The sequence below is a fragment of the Eriocheir sinensis genome, chromosome 27 (assembly GCF_024679095.1).
Source record: "Eriocheir sinensis breed Jianghai 21 chromosome 27, ASM2467909v1, whole genome shotgun sequence".
Taxonomy (NCBI): domain Eukaryota; kingdom Metazoa; phylum Arthropoda; class Malacostraca; order Decapoda; family Varunidae; genus Eriocheir; species Eriocheir sinensis.
In genome coordinates this window covers 4953440-4977825 of record NC_066535.1, presented here as the reverse complement: position 1 = coordinate 4977825, position 24386 = coordinate 4953440, and the positions used below count along the sequence as shown (strand labels likewise).

Here is a 24386-nt window from a genome sequence, read left to right as displayed (position 1 = left end):
TGCAATCGACACTTACACTGCTACTCCGAGGCGGCCGCACAGAAGAAGAAGAAGAAGAAGAAGAAGAAAACGAAGAACAAGAAGACTCCCTCCCCTCTAGTAACGTGTCCTCTTTCTGCACCTCCACCTACTTCTCCGCCCCTTCCTCCTCCTCCTTCTCCTCCTCCTCCTTGATAACAGGTGCAGTCCATCAATCGCTACGACCCATGATGAGAAACGTGGAACTCTGCTTGACTCACTTACGCACTCAACACACACACACACACACACACACACGACTACTACTACTACAACAACTACTACTACTACTACTACTATTACTACTACTACTGCTACTACTACTTCTACCACTACTACTACTACAATGGACGTTAATATGCAAAAACGATTACTACGTTTGTCTAGTTTTTCTTTCCCTTTCTCGTTTTTTCCCCGTCTCTTTCTTGCTTTCTTTTTTTTTCCTTTCCTTTTACTACTAATACTAATACAAAGGTAAGAACGCTCGCAATATTCATGTCTACTTTCTTCTCTCTTTTTTTCCATTGTTTCATTTCCGGTCTCTGTTTTTTGCTTTGCTTTTTCTGTTTTTTTTTTTTTTTTCAGTGCACACCAGAAGGAGGGCGGCGTGCGGCTTCCTTCACACCTGCCTGATTGCATGACCAAAGGTGCTCCTCACTCGTGTCTCCTTCAGGTTGTATATTAATTCGACAGATTGCTCTCTTCCTCCTCCTATTGCTGCTCCTGTTGCTCTTCCTGCTCCTCCTCAATTTCCTCCTGCACCTCCACTTCCTTCATTCTTCTATTCTTCGTTTTATTATTATTATTTTAGTGCTTCCTCTGTTTCCCTTTCTGGTTCTTATATTGTCTTCTTTTTTTCTTCTTCCTCTTCCTCCTTTGTTTTATTTTTACTTAGTTTTCTTCGTTTCTTTTTTTTTTCTTTTTTCTTTCTTCTTCTTCTTCTTCTTCTTCTTCTTCTTTTCAACTTCTTCTTCTTCTTCTTCTTCTTCTTCTTCTTTTTCCTCTTCTTCTTCTTCCTTTCCTTCCTCGACTGCTTTTACACATTATAAGTGCATCTCTCTCTCTCTCTCTCTCTCTCTCTCTCTCTCTCTCTCTCTCTCTCTCTCTCTCTCTCTCTCTCTCTCTCTCTCTCTCTCTCTCTCTCTCTCTCTCTCTCTCTCTCTTCTTATCCCTTGTATCTCTTCTACATTATTTTGGTTCTTATTTTATTACTTCCTCTTCCTTGACTTCTGGCGCAACAATTTCCAACTCATTTTTCTTTTGCTTTTTTCTTAATTTCTTAACACTTTTAAATTCAATTCTTCTCTTTCGATACTGATTGTTCTTCTTGTCCTCTTCTCCGTTCTTTTTTCTCTCATTCTCTGTCTCTCCTCAGCACATCCTTCTGCATTTTTTAGCCTGTCATCTTTCCTCTCTTGAGTGGCTTCTGTAAATTCTGCAAGCATCGTTTTATTCATGTTCTTTTCTATCCTTTCTCTAGTGACTTCTCTAATAATTTATGATGTTCTTTTCTTTCAGTTTATCTTTTTCTTTCTTTTTCTTTTTTTTCCATAGATTTCTCCTATAATTATGTCTTTATCCATTGTTGCTGTTACCCTAATTAGTATCATCATTACCGTGCCTTTTCTTCAGTTAATAACAATAACAATGATAATGTTAAAAGTAACTAATATCCTTTCTTTCTTTTCATAAAACTGCAAATAACTTTTTTTCTTTAATATTTCGTTACACTCTCCGTTAACCCTTCTCATTTTTCTTCCTTTTCCTCTTTTTGCTCCTCATCATCCTCCACCTCTTTCACCTCCTCTTCTTCATATTCCCCGTCCTCCTCCTCCTTCACCTCCTCTTCTTCATATTCCCCATCCTCCTCCTCCTCATCCTCATCCTCCTCCCACAGCCTCTCACCTCCCTGCACGCCTCAACCGGCAGCACAATTTCCGGGCAGCCGCGCCGGGAGCCTAATTGTCGCCTTGGCTCCTCGGCGTGAATTGAAGTTCCCTCTCTGGCCCCTGCACTGCCGCATACATTACTCTCTCTCGCTCTCTCGGCCTCGGTCTCGCGATCTCTATTTCTGCATGTCTTTCTCCGCCTGTCTGTTTGTCTGTCTGTCTGTCTGTCTGTCTGTCTGTCTGTCTGTCTTCTCTCTCTCTCTCTCTCTCTCTCTCTCTCTCTCTCTCTCTCTCTCTCTCTCTCTCTCTCTCTCTCTCTCTCTCTCTCTCTCTCCCGATTTTCTTTCTTACTTAAATTCGTACTTACTTTCATCGTCATCATCAGCCAAAATCACCACCACCATCACTTTCATTATTATCACCATTATCATCAAAATCATAATCATTGTTTTTTTTTCTTAGTTTTTCTTGGTCTTTTCTTTAATTTTTCTCTTCTTTTCTTCTTTATTTCCTCTTTTTTTATTTTTTCATTTTATTTTCTTCATCTGTACCAGGAAAAAAAAACGCCAAATTCTTCTTCAGGAGAAATTAAAGAACTTGAAATCGTTCTATCCACACACACACATGACCACTACTAGTACAACTACCACTACTACTACTACTACTACCACTACTACTGCAGCTACTACTATTACTACTATCATTAAATCATCCACCCACAACCACCATAACACAGACTCCCTTTCCCACACACACACTCTTTACAAGGCAGCGACGGCATAACCTCATCCGCCCGACAACATTCTAGAACTAAAAGACAGACGCTTAGAACAACCAATACATACACAATAAAAAGAAAAAGGAAACGCTCAGGCAGAGAAATCCATCGTTCCCTGACCACTGTTATTCACCTCCCCGTCAGCCCAGGAACTTGAGTGGACTGAACATTAATATCTATTATCATCTTATATTCTTCATGGTCTGATTTGCATAACCTGAAGCACACACGAGAGCAAGGGAGAAAGAGGGGAGGGGGAGGAGAGGAAAGAGAGAGAGAGGGGGGGGGGGGGGGGGAGACGGAGAGAGAGAGAGAGAGAGAGTGAGAGAGAGAGAGAGAGAGAGAGAGAGAGAGAGAGAGAGAGAGAGAGAGAGAGAGAGAGAGAGAGAGAGAGAGAGAGAGAGAGAGAGAGAGAGAGAGAGAGAGAGTAAAATTTCATAAGAAGAACCTCACGAACATGCGTTTTTCTTAGTCAAATAAAAATATGATCATCGAAGAGCTAATTGAGCCGGGTGAATGCTTGATAAATGGCATATGAGAGGAAGGAAGGAGGGAGAGACAGAGGGATCAATAGAGGAACAACGAGGTGGAAGAATAAGACATTTCAGAGTCGAGAGCGATGAGGAAAGACACCGAAGATAGGAATGAGAGAGACAGATGGCGAATTACTGGAGCATTCCTCGAGGCTGCCATGTGGAGGCCGACACCTCTCATAATCTCCGTACATCCTTAGGTAAATCCTTGTTAATAAAAGACACAAATAGCAACATGGGGAGAGAGGGATGAGACGGTACGGAGGAAGATACTGCAATTAATGAAAAAGAAGGAGAGTAGAGAGGAATGAAAGAGGGGTGCGAAAAATAAGAGAGGTAAAATGAAGAGAACCAGAGAAAGGAGGAGAATAGAACAGGTGATAGCAAAAGGGCGAAGAGGGAGGGAGATAAGGGGAGGGTGAGAGAGAGAGAGAGAGAGAGAGAGAGAGAGAGAGAGAGAGAGAGAGAAAAAAAGAGCAATGCAAATAGGTAAGGAAGGTAAGATGAAAAGACAGATGGGAGGAGAACACAGCAGAATAAAAAAAAAAGGGAGGAGGAGGAAGAGACAAGACAGGGATGAAGGGAGAGGCATGGAAGGAAGCAATGATAAAAGGGGAGAATGAGAGACGGAGAGAAGGGAAACGGGGAGGAGGTACAAGGGAATGATGGAATGGAAGGGAAGGACAGAAGCAGCCCTTGGAATGAGGGACCCAGGGATAGGGGGGATAAATAAAGGGAGGGAAGGATAGAGTAGGGAGAGGAGGAAGGGATGGAAGGAGGACAGGGTAGAGCACAAAAAAAATAAAACATAACAGGGAGAGATAGAGATGAGGGGAGGGATGATTAGAATAGGGAGAGGAAGGGAGGATGAATGAAGAAGCAGAGGGGTGAAAAATGAGGGAAGGATAGGATAGGAAAGGAGTAATGGAGGGAGGAATAGAGGAATGAAGGGAGAGAAAGGAAAGGATTGAATAAGGAGAGAATAGGGAGAGGAAGGGAGGAGGAAGGAGCAGAGGGATGAAAAAGGAGGGAAGGATAGGATAGGAAAGGAGTAATGAAGGGAGGAATAGAGGAATGAAGGGAGAGAGAGGGAAGGATTGAATAAGGAGAGGAGGGAGGGATGAAGGAACAAGGAAGGATGGGAGGGAGGGAAGGAAAGAAGAGAGAGAGAAGGAGGGAAGGATGAAGAAGTAAGAGCAAGAAGAGGAGGCCATAGAAAAAAGAAGAGGGGAACATGAGCGAAAGAGGAACTGAAGAAAAGCTGGAAAGAATGAAAGAATACGAAGAGGAGAAGAGGAAGATATGAAGCATTACTAGAAGGAGTCAGGATTGGTGAGGAGAACCGAACAAATAAAAATAAAAAAGGGGAGTTTAACAGATGGAAAAAGAGACTAAGGGAAGAAAGAGGAGGAGCGAGTGAGGGAAGGAAGAAAGCAGAGAATAACAGGGAATAGAAAATGAAGAGACGAGAACATAACTGATGGAAGGAGGGACTGGGAGGAGGAGGAGGAGGAGGAGGAGGAGGAAAGGATGAAGGAAGGAGGATTGGAGGGAAGAACAGAGAATAGAAAAAGGAACATACCAGATGGAGGAGGGACTGAGGGAGGGAGGGAGGGAAGGAGAGACGGAGGGAAGGATGAAGGGAAGGATAGCGCCCAGACGAGAAGGACCACCCGCCTCCTCGTCGCCTCCCGCAGGATACTCTCACACTTCCTTACCTGCGGGCGATTGGCATTTTTTCACCCGCCTCCACCACATGCCGCCTCTCTCTCTCTCTCTCTCTCTCTCTCTCTCTCTCTCTCTCTCTCTCTCTCTCTCTCTCTCTCTCTCGTTCTCTCTCGCTCTCGTTTCGTTCTTGTTCTCTCTCGTTCTCTCGTTCTCGTTATCTCTCGTTTTCGTTATCTCTCTCTCTCTCTCTCTCTCTCTCTCTCTCTCTCTCTCTCTCTCTCTCTCTCTCTCTCTCTCTCTCTCTCTGACTTTTTTTCTCATTGTCGTAATATTCTTTTTACCTCGCTGTTTCGGTTTCTCAATTACCTCTTGCATAGTATTTTTTTCCTTGGTGTTCGTTTTCCTTTCCTTTCCCTTTCACTTCTTCGCGGTTAGTCTCTCCTTCCTTCTGTTTCTTCTTGTATCTCCTGTCTTTCCGATTCTCTCATAAAACTTACATTCCCTTCAACTTTCCCTTCGTTCCCTCCACCTCTTCCTCCTCCTAATTCTCCTCACTCTTTGATCCTCCATTATTCTCTCCCTCTCTCCCTCCTTACTTCCTTTCATTCATTCACGGATTCAGTTTCTTTTAACCATCCTCTTTCCGATGATTACTTCCTTCGATTTCTTCATATCTCACACCTTCCACTCGCTTTTGATTTTCCCTTTGATATTTCTGACTTTCTTCACTCTCTCCTACGTTCCTTTTCCCCCCTCCGTGATATCTTCTTCCCATAGTACATTTCTTAACTAAGCCCAGACACTGCAAATACGGAAAGTAGCAATCAAAGAACTGCCAACGTATTTTACAAATCAGTGGAGACATAAACCAGATTAGAAGAGAAGTGAGCGTCCAGGGAGACCACCGCGAGCGTGAGTCCATAATACCACCTGACTGCCTTATTCTAGCGGAGTCTTCCCTAATTTATGACGCGTTTTCTGTTAATGTCTCGTTTTCCCTTTCCGTTCGGGGTTGCGTGTTGTCAGTCATCAGAGAGAGAGAGAGAGAGAGAGAGAGAGAGAGAGAGAGGTCATTGTCTTTTGTTTTCAATACAGGCGTGAAGATAATAACACATGAAACAATACCTGACGTTAGAGAAGCCCAGAAAATGGATGGGTTTCCCCTTGCAATGTGACGATTCAATTGAAAACGATATTGCTCTCTCTCTCTCTCTCTCTCTCACCCTACACTCACCCTACACCCGTTACTTTTTCTCCCTCACCCTACACTCACCCTACACCCGTTACTTTTTCTCCCTCACCCTACACTCACCCTACACCCGTTACTTTTTCTCCCTCACCCTACACTCACCCTACACCCGTTACTTTTTCTCCCTCACCCTACACTCACCCTACACCCGTTACTTTTTCTCCCTCACCCTACACTCACCCTACACATACCCTACACCCGTTACTTCTCTCCCTCATCCTACACCTGTTACTTCTCTCCCTCACACTACACTCACCCTACACCCGTTACTTCTCTCCCTCACACTACACTCACCCTACACCCGTTACTTCTCTCCATCACCCTACACTCACCCTACACCCGTTACTTCTCTCCCTCACCCTACACTCACCCTACACCCGTTACTTCTCTCCCTCACCCTACACTCACCCTACACCAGTTACTTCTCCATCACCCCACACTCACCCCTACACCAGTTACTTCTCTCCCTCACCCCACACTCACCCCACACCAGTTACTTCTCCATCACCCTACACTCACCCTACACCTGTTACTTCTCTCCTCACCCTACACTCCCCCCACACCCGTTACTTCTCTCCCTCACCCTACACTCACCCTACACCCGTTACTTCTCTCCCTCACCCTACACTCACCCTACACCCGTTACTTCTCTCCCTCACCCTACACTCACCCTACACCCGTTACTTCTCTCCCTCACCCTACACTCACCCTACACCCGTTACTTCTCTCCCTCACCCTACACTCACCCTACACCCGTTACTTCTCTCCCCTTTCCCTTCTAAGACAACCCTCACACTCGAGACCTACTCCTTGCCCTGTCCCCGTAAGTCACTCCCAGACGAACGACCCCCTTTAGCATTGCCTTCCTTCCTTCCTGTCTGCCTGGCGAGCCGCGTGGTTAATGGCTGAGTCCCCTTAGTTTACGGCTTGATATCATGTGTTCCGCGGTGGGCCTGCCTCGTCCCTTGCCTCGTCCCCACTGCCGCCCCGCCTAACTGCCTGCCTGTCTTCCCGTCTCTCCTTTCGCGGACGCCGGCCACCCTCGTCCACGCCCGTCTTCCCCGTTGATAAGCGTTGCAGAGTGTCGTAAAAGAGACGGCGTGATGGAGGGTACGAAACGCGGCCTTGAAATGCTTATGTAACGCTTATTTTTGTTTCTTAATTCTCGGGTTTTTTAAGTGGTAGGAACGGGGAATATTTGAGATGTTTTGGTTTTCCCATCCATACTTCCAACACCCTTACACCACCAGCAACGCAGCATCTAGTAACCCACACGTCTCAAAACAGCATCCCACTTAGTCTGGGCCATAGGGTCTGTGTGGGCTGAATTTCTATGTAAATCTGTGTAAATCTCTCTCTCTCTCTCTCTCTCTCTCTTAATATGTATAATTCCGAGTCCAATCTTTTTTTTTTTTTTTAGTATGAAAACGCCAACAAAACTATAATAAACGTACAACAAAATAGAAATATTCCTTATCACATCAGCAGAAGAAAAAACGTAGCAAACATAGCAAAAGAAACATAACAAACATAGCAAACACAACGCAAACAAATACAACAAAGGAAAACTTATGAAAATAAAATAGAAAATTAAGACAGTGCGTGGCCTAAAAATGATATATAGCCCCAATTACTTATTTAAGCCTCACTGAAGACAAGAAAAATCCATCCCACACCAACACAATACCCAATACAATAGCACCAACAACAAGAACAACAATAACAACAACCCCAGACACACACAAACCAATCACGAGACAAACAAACCACAACAATGCACAACACGATCCTCGCAACAATAAACAAAAGAAAAAGGGGGAAAAAATAACCCAACATAGAAATGAAAAAAAAAAAAGGTGAACTATACGCAGCGACAAGAGATTTATGACTGCAGATTAAGAGGACGAGGAGGGAGAGCAAAGACGACATTCTGCAGCCAATCACTTCCTGTCGAGCTACGGGTGAAGGCGATTGTGCAAAAGGAAGATGGAGGATAGAGGGTGGATGGGGGAGGGGTGATAGGGAAGGTGGAGGGAGGAAGGGGTGAGCTTGGAGGCGATAGGGAAGTAGCTGCTGGATGGAGGGGTGCAGGGTGGAGGGTGGAGGGTCAGTGGAGGGCGTGGGTGTTGAGGTGGAGGCCAGAGAGTGTGCGGAGGTAGTGGGTGTAAGGGTGGAGAGGGCATTTCCTGGCGTCAGTGTGGGAGATAAGAGGTGTGTGGGGGGAGGAGGGTCGTGTGGTGTGTGTGTGTGTGTGTGTGTGTGTGTGTGTGTGTGTGTTATAGGTAGCTTAGTTTCCGTGACTGCGAGGAAGGTGAACAGAAAACAAGAGCAACAAAAACTATATTCTACATGTATCTGCATAAGCTTCATTCATTTAAATAAGGATACACTCTCTATCTAGTGTCAAGGCTCCCCACTCCCTCTCATCACCCTTATCACCAAAACATACAAGCATCCTCCCATGCCACAACCTGAAGAAGACTACACCACCTACAGAATCCACGTCTTTAACACACACTAACCGTCTCCAGCACAAACACTACCCTTCCCACATATACCTCTAACCACCGTTCCCACCCCTTTACAACCGTTTTTCAATAATCTTTCGGAATTCTCTATCACGTTATTATTTGAAGGCTGTTTTCCCATTTCTGTTTGCCCTTGACTTTTTTTACATTAATTAAGGGAGGCAGCTCAAGGGCAAAATAAGGGCAAAAGAAAAAAAGATGCTCTGGGGTCATATTCTTAAACCTTTCGGCGCCCCAGCCCACATATTTGACACGCTTTTCGCAGGAGTTTTGGGCATTTCCGGGGGTAGTTCAATGGCCCTGGTGGTAGTTTGACCCTTCTCCTTTGCTATGATTGTGAAAAAGCACTCATCAAAACCCGATTGAACTCCTTTCTGACCTTTGGAAATAGTTGGTGAGAGGTGGAAAAGTCTGAAAATACCGACCCTGAACCGTTTCTCTGTATCAAAAAACACCACGAACAGCAAACCACTTCGCTATTACCCATCCATACTTCCAACACCCTAGCTCACCATCACCAGCAGCACAGACTCCAAAATCCCACACATATCACAAAACAGCATTCCATCACTCGCCATCAGCTCACAAATTCACCACAACCCATCCATACTTCCAGCACCCTAACTCTCCCCCTCACAGAACGCCGTATTCTTCATCCCCACCCACAGCATTCTCCCTCCCAGCAGCCCCATCACTCACGGTGCACCTTCCCATCAACCCTCTAATAACATCCGCCCTTCCCTCACCACTCTACCGGCCCTTTAGGTTCTCCAGACGCAGAGACCCCGTGAGCGGCCCTCGAGGGGACAATGGCGCTCTCAGGATCCCATAAGAGGCGCTGCAGATGAGGGGTAGGAGGGGAAGAAGGGGAAAGTCTCCCTCTCTCTCTCTCTCTCTCTCTCTCTCTCTCTCTCTCTCTCTCTCTCTCTCTCTCTCTCTCTCTCTCTCTCTCTCTCTCTCTCTCTCTCTCTCTCTCATCAAGGGCCTTTCCCGCTAAGTACCCCCTATCTTCCCTATTCACCCCCTCTTGAGTGTGTGTGTGTGTGTGTGTGCACGCACGTCGTGTCAGTCGTGGGGCAAGAGCCATTACGATAGATACTTTCTTAATGTTGGTAAATGCATAGATAGGGATGATAAGTGTGATAGGTGTATAGGCCGACTGGTGTAATCATTCTATTCACCATCACCATCAACAATATCCTCATCATCAGCATCATCATCACCACCATTTCGAAATCATGTACTCATCACACGCTTGGTGGTGATAAATCGACGCTCAAATAAAGAGCAACACAAGAGTTATTTACGAAAACCACATTCAACACATCACACAGCCACGCCAGGAGGAGCATCATTAGATCACCTCGGGGACTAAATTGGCTTCTGATACTGAGGCAATCATCGACACCCTTAAAGGCGAGGAATTTGGCGGCCGCTGACTCCCTCTTCCTCCTGTCCCCGCTATCGCTCGCCCGTTCACCTCATCAGACCGTCCCTTCAGCCCCTCCGCTTCTGGTCCTTTTAAAAGTTTGGTCACGTTTACTTACTCTGTCCAGTCATCAGAGGTGAAAAAGGCAAGGTGTTGATTTTGCTTAGAGTTATGAATGATTTAGGTAAAGAGGAGGAGGTAGAGAATGATTAGGAGAAAAGTGAAGAGTAGGTGGAGGAGAAAGCGGACGATCATTATTGTCATTATTAAGCATCCATCCACTGCAAACAGAGGTCGGGATGTGTGCCAAAACCTTTTATGTTCTCGGTTCTGAGCGTGGGAATACTAGTCTCTCAACCCAGGAAGTACCAAATTAAAAAGCTAAAACAAAACACACGCGCCACTGACTTTCCTTTAACACACACACACACACACACACACACACACCAAATTAAAGCTCAGCTCAGCTCTGGTAGCTCAGTCGGTTAGAGCGCTGCGCTGTAAGGCTTCACGGCCAAACAGGCGGCGGTTCGAGCCCCGCTCAGGCCGGATTCTTTCCGTTGACTAGGAGTGGTTACTGTCCCCCCTTGAGCAAGGGATATGGGTGTGTGGAGTGTGAGGTCCTGGCAGTACCCAGAGATCGACGATAATGAGCACTTGCTCACGTCGGGAGGGTACCTGCTGGCGACAGCGAGTCCAACTCGTGATCAGGCCGTGGTGAATTACACACACACACACACACACACACACACCGCTCAGTGGTATGGCTTTGCGCTGCCAGGCTTCACGACTTGGCAGGCGGAGATTGGAGCTCCGCTCAGGCCGGGACTGACAACTTAAAAGGCGGGTACTGTCCCTCCTTGAGCAAGGGGGATGGGCGTGTGGTGTGTGAGGGCCCCAGCAGTACCTAGAGGTTGGTTAATGAACCTTGCTCTAATCGGGAGCACACTTCCTGGCGATGACGAGTCCAGCTCATGATCAGGTCGTGGGTGAATTATACACACACACACACACACACACACACACACACACACACACACACACACACACACACACACTTATGTCCCTCCTTTCGACGCAAAAATATGTCGTCACGAAATAAGTACTATGAAATAAAATAACTCGAAAATAAGTTGTTTTATTTCATACTAATTTCGTGAACAAATTTTGCTTTGGTACAAATTTTAAATTGCTTTGTTAATTACCTATAATAATAATAATAATAATAATAATAATAATAATAATAATAATAATAATAATAATAATAATAATAATAATAATAATAATAATAATAATAATAATAATAATAATAATAATAATAATAATAAATTTCTTTGTACCATCAGTTTTACATCCCGTGTCCTTTTTTTCCCCTTGTTTTGTGTGTAGACAGCCAACCAATAGACAAGTAGATAATCAGTATGGAGGTTAAGATCACCAACAACCATCATCCATTTAACCCACTTGCTATTAAACTATCCATAGTACTCACCCACTTGTTAACCACCTCTGCCACCATCCCCTGCCCACCCACTACCCCTTCTCCCACTCACCCCCCATCCCCCTCCACCCCCCTATTTTCAGCCACCCACTCCCCCTTCTCCCACTCACCCCCCATCCCCATTCACCCCCCTATTTTCAGCCACCCACTCCCCCGTTACCCATCCTCCTCGTCCATCCATCAACCCGTCCGTCCGTCAATCAGATCACGCCACCACCAACACGACAAACAACGCTAACACCCTCAATATGGAAGAGATAACGATCATCGCCCTTGTCAATTATCGCCTATACCCTATACCCTTACACACACACACACACACACACACACACAGACTGCTCCTCTCTTCACCACATTCTTTTTTTTCCCCTTTCTCTCTATATATATCAACAAGTCCATCTCACTATCTTATCCACCATTATGCTTTTTTTTTATGTTCTATCTTATCCTCCCTTTTTTTTTACTTTTACTTTAAATGGGTAACTATTTTTTTCTACAAAGTTCTCCTCTTCCGCATTGTTCCCACTCAGAATAAAGCCTTTGAGGTCACACTGTCAATGTTTCTAGACCAGCGATTTACACCTCCTTCAGCTTCCTGCCTCACACGTTCTCCCCTCCCTTGCCTCCCTAACCCCACACCGATAATCTTCCTGCCTCTACCCCCTCTCCCCTCCCTCTCTGCCTAACACCACAACAATAAGCCTGTTTGGAGCAGATGGCGAGGGCTGATAGCAGATGTGGACGGCAGGCTGCGCTGAGATTTGACAAGAGTTAAGGCGTTTTGTCATCTCGTCGACACGCCCCGCTGAGAGCAACTTGCCTAGGTCGCAGAAGACGAGTATAGCTCTGCCGTTTCCAGTGTTGAGAGTCCACCTGTATAGCTTGTTTACGTTTGTTTTGATTCAGTTCTCACCGCGTGCTGCTCGTCTCTCTTTAGATCTTGTTAGATGTTACTTACTTAATTCCGGCCGCAGAAGAGGAGCACCGCCGTCTGGGGTTTTCTTTGGGCTTCGTTTCTAGTGTGGAGTTCAGACTTTGAGCTTGTTTACGTTTATTTTGATTCAGTTCTCACCGCACGTCACTCCCCTCTCTCTTTAGTTCGTGTGGGTGTTAATACTTGCTTCATCCCGCCCGGGGCTTCTTCCTCGACTTGCTTTGTTTCCATGCAGTGTTGAAAGTCCAGATTTATAGCTTGTTTAAGTTTGTTTTTATTCAATACCAACACATGCTACGCCTCCTCTCACTTCGGATCTTGTTGGATGTTAAGACTGACTTCATCGAGATACCGCGGAAGATAAAAATTCATGGTATTTTTTTCTTCATGAACAGTTTGACTTTAACGTAGATATCAAAATTATCTTAACAGCTACGATTTTGGGGGTGGGTTTTTATATGAAGTGACGTTGTTGCTTTTAACTCAATCTCTTCTTTTGTTTCTTTATTACCTACTCAGTATTTTGGGGTTCATGTTATAAAGCCTCATTTTTTCATTGCCAAAAGTTCACATTTACAGAGTGCTGACTTTTTTCCTTCACTCATCGCCACACGCCGTTCCCATTTAGATCTTTAACAGTGAAGTCTCCATCCAGATGCTGCGAAAGATAATAACGCAACGCATTCATCTCATACTCCATTTTTTGTTCAATTATAAACAAAGGATTTTCGACTTACAATATCTAGACTCGGTAAGATGACTGTGATATCGCTGCAGTTATTTCTTTACTTACTGGATTTTTGCATTTTTTTCCCTTCTTATTCACCGTCCAATCTTTGACTTTACTTCTTTTCTATAGACACTCCTTTCATCTGACTTAATAACCCCCATCCAATAGGAATTCCTGAACTTCTCCTTTAACCTATATCTCCATCCTGCAAGTCTTCCTCCTCCGCCTCCTGCTCCTCCTCCTTAACACTTCTAGGGGCTTCAGTGTATTCATGACTTATTTTGGTACAGAGTTCAAGACACACTTTTCATCTCACTTGATAACCTCCATCCAATAGGCCTCTTTCCTGGACTCCTCTTTCATACATATTACCCCCCTAATGACCCTACCTCCTCCTCCTCCTCCTCCTCCTCCTTTATACCCCCTCCTCAGCCTTCAGAGAGTAATAGGCCGAGGCGACGTGGCTGACTGGAAGGTGTGGAATTTACGCATCGCCATGAATCTTTAATACACACGTGCAGGCGAGCGGACAGGTACGCACCCACACACCTGCATACACGAGCGCCCACATACATCAGGGAGGCTTATCTGACGCCTTGATTACTACAGCAGACAGCATGGATGATATCTGGAGTCTCTCTCTCTCTCTCTCTCTCTCTCTCTCTCAGCAGAACAGATGTATATTCTTCCTCTTTCGCGTCCATATTCTCTTTTTCTTATTTCATTTATATTTCTCCTCTTTTCTTTTTCTTTTTTCTACTTCTCTTCCTCCTCCTCCTTCCTGCACCTCCTCCTTCTTAACCCTTCTGCTCCTCCTCGTCCTCCGTGTCTCCGTGGTGGTGGCGACAGTTTTGGAGGTGTGGAGGAACGTGCCGGGACTGTCAGCGCCCGTGTCCCGGTGTTTACACGTCCGCGCTGACAGACGAGCTCACTCAGTGGGACCCGACGGTCACTGGACTCTTGGGGCGCGAGGCGAGTTTTTCTCTTGGCTTCGTTTAAGGTTATTAGCTTTGTTTTGTGTGCGTCTACATGTTTATAAAATATGATTTGAGGTGAAGACATAATGTAGAAACGGCGTTTGTTGTTGACACGATTATAAGATCTTCCTAGGAAAAAATTTGTCTTACACACTTCCTTAGTTCTGTGTGTGTGTGTGTGTGTGTGTGTGTGTGTGTGTGTGTGTGTGTGTGCGTTTTATGTATTCGTCTATGGCGCCGGTAGGCTTTTTTGATGGGGCCTAATGGTCGGCCCCAGCCCATCGTGCTGCAGGCAAGTGTTTATTTTATTTATTTATTTTTTTTTTTTACAGCAAAGGAGACAGTTCAAGGGCACACAAAAAGCAAACATTAATAAAAAAAAAAGCCCGCTACTCACTGCTCCTAAAAAGAATCCAAAGAGGTGGCCGAAAGATAGGTCAGTTTCGGGAGGAGAGGTGTCCTGATACCCTCCTCTTGAAAGAGTTTAAGTCGTAGGCAGGAGGAAATACAGATGAAGGAAGGTTGTTCCAGAGTTTACCAGCGTGAGGGATGAAAGAGTGAAGATGCTGGTTAACTCTTGCATAAGGGGTTTGGACAGTATAGGGATGAGCATGAGTAGAAAGTCGAGTGCAGCGGGGCCGCGGGAGGGGGGGAGGCATGCAGTTAGCAAGTTCAGAAGAGCAGTCAGCGTGGAAATATCGATAGAAGATAGAAAGAGAGGCAACATTGCGGCGGAATTTAAGAGGTAGAAGACTATCAGTATGAGGAGGAGAGCTGATGAGACGAAGAACCTTAGCCTCCACTCTGTCCAGAAGAGCTGTGTGAGTGGAGCCCCCCCACACATGAGATGCATACTCCATACGAGGGCGGACAAGGCCCCTGTATATGGACAGCAACTGTGCAGGGGAGAAGAACTGGCGGAGACGGTACAAAACGCCCAGCCTCGAGGAAGCTGATTTAGTAAGAGATGAGATATGAAGTTTCCAGTTGAGATTTTGAGTTAAGGATAGACCGAGAATGTTTAGTGTTGAGGAAGGTGATAGCTGGGTGTTGTCAAAGAATAGGGGATAGTTGTTTGGAAGATTGTGTCGAGTGGATAGGTGGAGAAACTGTGTTTTTGAGGCGTTGAAGGACACCAGGTTCTTCTTGCCCCAATCGGAAATAATAGTAAGGTCTGAGGCTAAGCGTTCTTGCATTGGCTCATGCTGCCCCCCCGGACCTCATCTTTGATCCTAGAATCAAGAGTCAGGGTTGATAGGTGGTCTTCTGGACAGTATGTGGGTAGTCTAAGGCCACTCGGCGGTGACTGAAAAATCCCAGCTTGTGACACAGGGTGGGGCGCTAACCAGTGTCGTCCTGGAAGCGGCGCCGTCAAGCTGTCCACTCAGCTACCGCCTCCCCTCAGCCACTCGCCTGTGTGTGTGTATGTGTGTGTGTGTGCGCTAGTTTATAGTTTGTGTAGTTCACATACTTGTATCTTACTTGACTGAGCTACAAGTTCATGTCTCCCAGGTGTGAAGGACTTGGGTTATCATCCTTAGATTATTCGCCATTTGCGGAGTCAGACTACCACTTCAGTGGGTAGGACACAGCCCTAACAATTACCCGGTATCCAATCTCTGCTGAGCGGACAGGAGCACAGGTGTAAGGAGACCCCTCTTAGTCACCACTCCGCCAAGGAATTGAATCCGAAATCTCTTGGTTGTAAGCCAAGCACTTCTCATGACATGATACGCTTTCTCCATTTTCTCTTGTTTTTAATAGAGCAACTCGATGGGATTCACGGCCAATGCCTGCCACCCGTACGAGGACTTAACATCAGTTACACAAAGATTAAAATGTTTTCTATAACACGTGAAGAGAAAAATCTTGGCTACTTTTAAGGAGTAACCAAAGAATACAAAGACATATTCCTTTACACAACTACACCCTGTGAGGCTTTTTTTTTTTTTTTTTTTTTGTCAGACAACAGTTTCTGTATGGAGAATAAGAACAAGAACATGAAGTACAAGATCAAAATGATGGTGGTGATGACAATGACAAATATCTTACGTACACTTTTCTCTCTGTAGCTCGTGTTCCTTCAACGAATGATAACTGAATAATTTGGAGGTACCATTTTGCCATTCACTTTCTTTTCGCAATATAATAACAACGGAGTAACTATGGTAAAAAGATAACGGAGTAACTATGGTAAAAAGATAGGGATGGACGTGGCCTCGCGTCCTTCTCTATGTCTATGATGATGCACTACAGTTTAGTTATATTCCTCACCTCCATTTTTTCTCCTTTTTTTCTAATTATTGGGGTAAGGCGTAATAAGCGAAATCGAACATACCCTACACAGCTAACATCCTCTGTGTAGTGAAAAAAAACTCATCCTCGAGCAGTGCCTTTAACAACTAATGAGAGAGACGCATCCAGACAGGTGACTCCCCATGCATTCCACTTCCCATGCACTCCTCGCCAAGGGATCGCTCCACTACACCCTCCATTTCCACAACAGCACGTTTTCCTTACCTAACCTTCCTCCACTCTAACGGTTCTTCAGACAACCCGTTTCCCCTTCCCCTTCAGCATCTCTTCTCTCCCCTTTTACCACGCCCACTCCCCCTACACTATGCAGCTCCCCGTGTCTTTCCCGATCCTATATATAGATAACTACTACATAAACAAACATAACGTAACACTCACCCAGCATCACGAAACGCCTTCATCATCACCATCATCACCTTCCCCTTCCAGCACAAGGTTATGGATGAAGGAAGATTAAGCATCGACCTGAAAAATGCACGAATTTATAAATATTTCATTAAATGAGTGAATGAATGAACGATGCTAAAAAAATCCCATAAAGTTTTGGCTTACACTCATTCGGGCAAATAAGACAACAAGGTAGCTATTTAGTCATGCACACAGGCAAATTACGTCATTAAACAGCTAATAAGTAACAAAGTGAAGGAAATGTGCCTACCTGAACAAAAAATGCAATGAGGAGTACTGAGGTAATATCTACGGCCCATACGCCACCTGACAAGCACTGGAAGGGGTCTGGGAAACGGTCCGCAGGGTCTTCGTTGTCGTCTGCTCTGGCTCCTTCCCGCGGTGCCTTATTAAGAACATAAGAACATAAGAACGTAGGAGTCTGCAAGAGACCGGTAGGCCTGTACAAGGCAGCTCCTTTGAACCTAAGCTCCCGTGAATTTACCCCCACTTAATATCACTGTCCATGAATGTATGGAATCTATTTTTGAATGTGACAATTGTATTGGCACTCACCACATGACTGCTAAGCCAATTCCACTCATCCACCACTCTGTTAGTAAACCAATTTTTGCCTATGTCCCTGTTGAATCTGAATTTATCCAGTTTAAACCCATTACTTCGTGTCCTACCCAGTTCTCTTACCAATAAAACCTTATGAATATCCCCCTTATTAAAGCCCTTCATCCATTTATAAACCTCGATCATGTCTCCACGCACCCTTTGCCTTTCTAAAGAATGCAAGTTTAACTGTTTGAGTCTTTCCTCGTATGGCAAGTTTCTCAACCCCTGAATCATCTTAGTCATCCTCCTCTGCACCGATCCTAACATTTTGATATCCATTCTATAGTAAGGTGACCAGAACTGAACCGCATAATCAAGATGAGGTCTAACTAATGCTAAATATTGTTTGAGGAAGAATTCGGCGTTTCTGTTACTTACACTCCTTAAAATAAAGCTCGATTTCTATAGTTTGAATGCATTGTGCCCTTGGACGGATATCAAAGCTCACTAAGACCCCTAAATCCCGCTCACACCCAGACCTGCTTATGGGAGTGTCATTTAAGCAATAGTTATGTGAGGGGTTGTTCCTACCTACACTCAGAATACTGCACTTCCCTACATTGAACTCCGTCTGCCATTTATCCGCCCAATCATACAATCTGTTTAGTTCATCCTGGAGAATACAAGCGTCCTGATCTGACTCAATTATTCTACCGATTTTGGTATCACCTGCAAACTTACTGACATCACTACTTATTCCTGTATCTAAGTCACTGATATAAATAATAAACAAAAGTGGACCCAATACTGAACCTTGTGGGACCCCACTCGTAACACATCCCCAGTCAGATCTTTTTTTTTTCTTTTTTTTTTTTACGTCTCCGCCTATTGCGTCGGTAGGCTTGCTTGAAGGACCTGGATGGTATTCGGCCCCAGCCCGTCATGGCGCAGGCAAGTGTTTATAGTGGCGCCATTTTCTCTTGACTCATGCTGCCCCGCGGAACTCGTTCTTGATTCTTGGACGGTTTCCTCTAGAGTCCGGGTTGATGGGTGGTCTTCAGGACAGCATGTGGGTAGTTTTAAACCACTCGGCGGTGACTGAAAAATCCGAGGTGGTAGCGTGGGGATTCGAACTCGTGTCGTCCATCACGCGGTGAATGTGGGCCCAGCACGCTACCACTTCAGCCACCGCCTACCCAGGTTTTTACCATTGATTTGCACTCTTTGCTTCCTATTGCTAAGCCACGCCTTGACCCAGTTCAAAACTTTACCCTCTACTACGTGAACCTTTAGTTTAAGCAACAGTCGTTGGTGAGGAACTTTGTCAAACGCTTTACTAAAATCAAGATAGATCACATCATAATTTTCGTCTCTGTCTACCGCCTCAAATACTTTATTGTAGAAGGACAAGAGATTTGTGAGGCATGACCTACCTTTCGTGAACCCATGCTGCTAGTCGTGAATTAAGCTATGTTTCTCTAGATGCTCCCGAATGTTCCTGGCTATTATGGACTCCAGCATCTTGCCTATAACCGATGTTAAGCTAATTGGGCGATAGTTTGAAGCAGCTGACCTTTCTCCCTTTTTGAAAATCGGCGTCACATTAGCTACTTTCCATAGGCTGGGCACATAACCAGTATTTACCGACATCTTAAAGATGTCGATTGGTGTGTCACTGAGTACATCCTTGCATCCTCCTCCTCCCCCTCTCCTACTCCACATCCTTCTCTTCGGTAAATATTCACCCACATTTGATATGGCTTTCGTATCTAACTAACTAACTGGTCAACCATCTATCTATCTAGCTAACTAACTGCTTGACTGTCACCCAAACTAACTATTAAGCTACCTAATTTAAGAACTGTCTAGCATTGAACTTGCTGTCTAATTTCCTCCCTCTCTCCCGCACTCTGAAATCTATATATATCCATAATTTTCGCGAAGAGAGACGAAAGTATATGTAAAAGAGAATGTTCGAGCTGTGTGTGTGTGTGTGTGTGTGTGTGAGAGAGAGAGAGAGAGAGAGAGAGAGAGAGAGAGAGAGAGAGAGAGAGAGAGAGAGAGAGAGAGAGAGAGAGAGAGAGAGAGAGAGAGAGAGAGAAGAAGAAGAATGAAGAAAACTATATAAATGGAGAGCAGGGATGAAAGAAAGGGAGAAATAAAATTAAATAAAGAAGAGAAAAGTAAAGAAACAGACGACCCTTGAGAAGTGGGCCGCCAATGGAAATGTTAGGAAACTTTAGTGGGCCGCCGCCGTCCTCGTGAGCGTCGGCACACTCACTACAAGTGTTTCATCTCATCAGCTGTATGAATGTAATGAACCTGAAAGATGTTAATTAGTGAACTAATTCTTACTGAGTAAAATCAATCAGTCCATCAATCAGAAAAGGAAAATATAATAAAAAGGAAATATCGAAAGTAAGAAAAAGAGGAGACGAAAGCTGCACCGCGAGCCGTCGCGAGGGTTCCTTCAGGACCCTTCCGCCTCCCATCTCAGAACCGATTAAACTCGGTGACCGGCGACTTTTCGGTACATTTATGATTAATTTCATAATCCAGTCTGGTAGTTTTAAGAAGCGAGTTCTTGCATTCGCCCTCCTCGCCTCGGCGGGGCGGGGCAGCGCCAGCGAGCCCAAGGTCTCCCTGGCGAGCGTGGCAGGAGTAGAGGGCTCCAGGCAAGGCACCTATGCGTCCCCCGGGGCCCCGACGGAGGTGCCCGAGATCTTCCGGCTACAAAGCCGAGCAGTGGGGTTCCATAACCGTGGTAGGCAATATGCCTAAGAGAGCAAACTCCGAACAACAAACCCGGGCAGGTGGAGGTCGTTAGCCGTGGTAGGCAGTTCACCTAGGAGAGCAAACTCCAAACAAACCCGGGTAGATGGAGCTCGTTAGCCGTGGTAGGCAATTCACCTAGGAGAGCAAACTCTAAACAAACCCGGGCAGGTGGAGCTCGTTAGCCGTGGTAGGCAATTCACCTAGGAGAGCAAACTCTAAACAAACCCGGGCAGGTGGAGGTCGTTAGCCGTGGTAGGCAGTTCACCTAGGAGAGCAAACTCTAAACAAACCCGGGCAGGTGGAGGTCGTTAGCCGTGGTAGGCAGTTCACCTAGGAGAGCAAACTCTAAACAAACCCGGGCAGGTGGAGGTCGTTAGCCGTGGTAGGCAATTCACCTAGGAGAGCAAACTCTAAACAAACCCGGGCAGGTGGAGCTCGTTAGCCGTGGTAGGCAATTCACCTAGGAGAGCAAACTCCAAACAAACCCGGGCAGGTGGAGCTCGTTAGCCGTGGTAGGCAATTCACCTAGGAGAGCAAACTCCGAACAACAAACCCGGGCAGGTGGAGCTCGTTAGCCGTGGTAGGCAATTCACCTAGGAGAGCAAACTCCGAACAACAAACCCGGGCAGGTGGAGCTCGTTAGCCGTGGTAGGCAGTTCACCTAGGAGAGCAAACTCTAAACAAACCCGGGCAGGTGGAGGTCGTTAGCCGTGGTAGGCAGTTCACCTAGGAGAGCAAACTCCGAACAACAAACCCGGGCAGGTGGAGGTCGTTAGCCGTGGTAGGCAGTTCACCTAGGAGAGCAAACTCCGAACAACAAACCCGGGCAGGTGGAGCTCGTTAGCCGTGGTAGGCAGTTCACCTAGGAGAGCAAACTCCGAACAACAAACCCGGGCAGGTGGAGGTCGTTAGCCGTGGTAGGCAGTTCACCTAGGAGAGCAAACTCTAAACAAACCCGGGCAGGTGGAGCTCGTTAGCCGTGGTAGGAAGTTCACCTAGGAGAGCAAACTCTAAACAAACCCGGGCAGGTGGAGCTCGTTAGCCGTGGTAGGCAATTCACCTAGGAGAGCAAACTCTAAACAAACCCGGGCAGGTGGAGCTCGTTAGCCGTGGTAGGCAATTCACCTAGGAGAGCAAACTCTAAACAAACCCGGGCAGGTGGAGCTCGTTAGCCGTGGTAGGCAGTTCACCTAGGAGAGCAAACTCTAAACAAACCCGGGCAGGTGGAGCTCGTTAGCCGTGGTAGGCAGTTCACCTAGGAGAGCAAACTCTGAACAACAAACCCGGGCAGGTGAAGGTCGTTAGCCGTGGTAGGCAGTTCACCTAGGAGAGCAAACTCTGAACAACAAACCCGGGCAGGTGGAGCTCGTTAGCCGTGGTAGGCAGTTCACCTAGGAGAGCAAACTCCAAACAACAAACCCGGGCAGGTGGAGGTCGTTAGCCGTGGTAGGCAGTTCACCTAGGAGAGCAAACTCCGAACAACAAACCCGGGCAGGTGGAGCTCGTTAGCCGTGGTAGGCAGTTCACCTAGGAGAGCAAACTCTAAACAAACCCGGGCAGGTGGAGCTCGTTAGCCGTGGTAGGCAGTTCACCTAGGAGAGCAAACTCCGAACAATAAACCCGGGCAGGTGGAGCTCGTTAGCCGTGGTAGGCAGTTCACCTAGGAGAGCAAACTCCGAACAATAAACCCGGGCAGGTGGAGCTCGTTAGCCGTGGTAGGCAGTTCGCCTAGGAGAGCAAACTCCGAACAATAAACCCGGGCAGGTGGAGCTCGTTAGCCGTGGTAGGCAGTTCGCCTAGGAGAGCAAACTCCAAACAACAAACCCGGGTTTGTGGTGCCCGTTAGATGTCGTAGACAATCCACGTGATGGGAACACCAAAGAAAATGAAAATGAAAAAGAACACCAGAAAAAGGAAAGTGTAGAAACGAAACATCGAGAAAAGAAAAAGAAAACACACATCATCCACTTTTCGGCCCTAACTAACATCGACAAAATTATGGGTGAGTCTTTTCTGGGGAGAAAAAGGCTCATCCAGACCAAAGAACATCAACAAAAGGATGATATAGAAAAGAACATCTAGAAAACATAGAAAAGAAAAAAGAACAGAAAAAACATCGAAAAAGAAAAGTAGCAGCAATAAAAGAACAACATCAAGAAACGAAAAGTACAAAGAAACATCATCCACCTTTCGGCCCACACTAACATCACCAAAATTATGGGTGGGTCTCTTCTGGGAGGAAAGAGGCGCACCCAGACCATCGAAGAACATCGACAGAGAGGATGATATGGATAAAAGAACATCAAAGAGAAACATCAATAAAGAAAAACATAAGAAACATCATCCACCTTTCGGCCCACACTAACATCACCAAAATTATGGGTGAGTCTCTTCTGGGGAGAAAAAGGCTCATCCAAACCAAAGAACATCAACAAGGGATGATACAGAAAAGAACATCAAGAAAGAATGAAAAAGAGAAAAAGAAAAGGAAAAACATCGAAAAAGAAAAGTAACAGCAGTAAAAGAACAACATCAAGAAAAGAAAAATACAAACATCATCCACCTTTCGGCCCTCACTAACATCACCAAAATTATGGGTGAGTCTCTTCTGGGGAGAAAAAGGCTCATTCAGACCAAAGAACATCAACAAGGGATGATACAGAAAAGAACATCAAGAAAGAATGAAAAAGAGAAAAAGAAAAGAACATCGAAAAAGAAGAGTAACAGCAGTAAAAGAACAACATCAAGAAAAGAAAAATACAAACATCATCCACCTTTCGGCCCTCACTAACATCACCAAAATTATGGGCGGGTCTCTTCTGGGAGGAAAGAGGCGCACCCAGACCATCTACGAACATCAACAAAGAGGATGATATGAAAAAAAGAACATCAAAGAGAAACATCAAAAAAGAAAATAACAGCAAGAAAAAACACGAAAGAAAAGAAAGAAAAAGAAAGAAAAGAAAAACAAAATTACAAAATAACAACAAAAATAAAAATAAAAATAAATAAATAAATAAATAAATAATACAGTAAAATTAAACTAACAACATAACTTTAACTACCTAACTAACAAACTAACTAACAAACTATAGGAGGAGGAAGAGGAGGAAGAGGAAGAGGGAGAAATGGAAGAGTCAGAAACAGCAGAAAAAAAAAGAGAAAAAAAAGAGTCGTGGATGAGTGGAACAGGCTTGGCAGTGAGTAACAATGCCATAGATACATTCAAGAGGAGGTTGGATAAAGCCATGGACACCGTTGCCAGATCATCGTACTCAGAGCATAGAGTTGACCGGTTTCTGACGCGTAACTATTGCCAAGAAACATTAGCAATTAACTATTTTAACGATAAAGTCTCGTGGCTCAAAATGTCTTAACGGTACGGCCTAGGTGACGAACAACCTTTTCGCCTGACGGGGATGTTTAGCAATCCGGCCCTCAGACTCGCGCCGTGCCGTGACAACTAATGAGGGGAATGCATGCAAAGGCTCTTAATTCCTTTGGTTTCCCGCTCATTTCTCGCCCAGGGAAACGCTCTGCTGCACTGACCCTTCATTTTTACAATTCGCTCCCTTTCTCATTCATCTTCACTTCCGTTCATTCACTTCCACGTTCCTTACAGCATCCGTGGTGCAGTGGTTATATAGCGTGGGTAGCTGTGAATCCGCGGGCCCAGGTTCTAACGTCGGGCCGGACAGTCCGTGTGCAGCTCAACTAGCTGTTCATCCTCCCTTTCGGGATGCTCGATAAAAGGATACAGGGGGAAACCTGGATACTGCCTTACATCAACCCTCTCCTCTTTCTCCTTCAGCTTTTCTCTTCCTTTCCTCTACGTCCAAGATCCTTGCAACAACCATCTCCCGAATCTCCAGCTTTCCCTCCCCGTCCTCCACTCCACCATCCCAGCAACAAGCAGCTCCCCTTTGCCTCTCCGGGTCTCTCTGATAACATGCAGGTACTCAAAACGACCATCACAAAACACTTACCCAGCATCACTTCCAACACGTTCTGGGTGGAGGCGGAATGAGCCCAGACCTGGAAAATAAACGAATTGATAATAAATGAGTGACTGAATGAATGAGTTAATAATACTTACTAAAATAGCCAATA

At 45.5% G+C, this 24386-nt stretch overlaps 2 long non-coding RNA genes across 17 annotated transcripts; one reads left to right on the top strand and one right to left on the bottom strand.

Annotated features, from left to right (window-relative positions):
• The first annotated feature begins 20176 nt into the window (after positions 1–20176).
• Positions 20177–23211, top strand: LOC127004028 (uncharacterized). Of its 15 annotated transcripts, none has more exons than XR_007757578.1 (6): positions 20177–20320; positions 20451–20645; positions 20776–21239; positions 21305–21499; positions 21704–21904; positions 21973–23211. It is a non-coding gene; the product is annotated as an uncharacterized LOC127004028 (long non-coding RNA). The 15 variants fall into 15 exon arrangements; XR_007757576.1 differs by having other exon boundaries at positions 20386–20645; XR_007757574.1 differs by having other exon boundaries at positions 20310–20444; positions 20575–20645.
• On the bottom strand, positions 20615–23198 carry LOC127004027 (uncharacterized). 2 transcript variants are annotated; one of them, XR_007757562.1, is made up of 6 exons: positions 23051–23198; positions 22141–22839; positions 21736–21803; positions 21272–21531; positions 20802–21138; positions 20615–20736 (listed from the first exon to the last, which is right to left on the bottom strand). It is a non-coding gene; the product is annotated as an uncharacterized LOC127004027 (long non-coding RNA). The 2 variants fall into 2 exon arrangements; XR_007757563.1 differs by lacking the exon at positions 23051–23198 and adding an exon at positions 22840–22988 and having other exon boundaries at positions 22141–22624.
• Positions 23212–24386: the final 1175 nt, after the last annotated feature.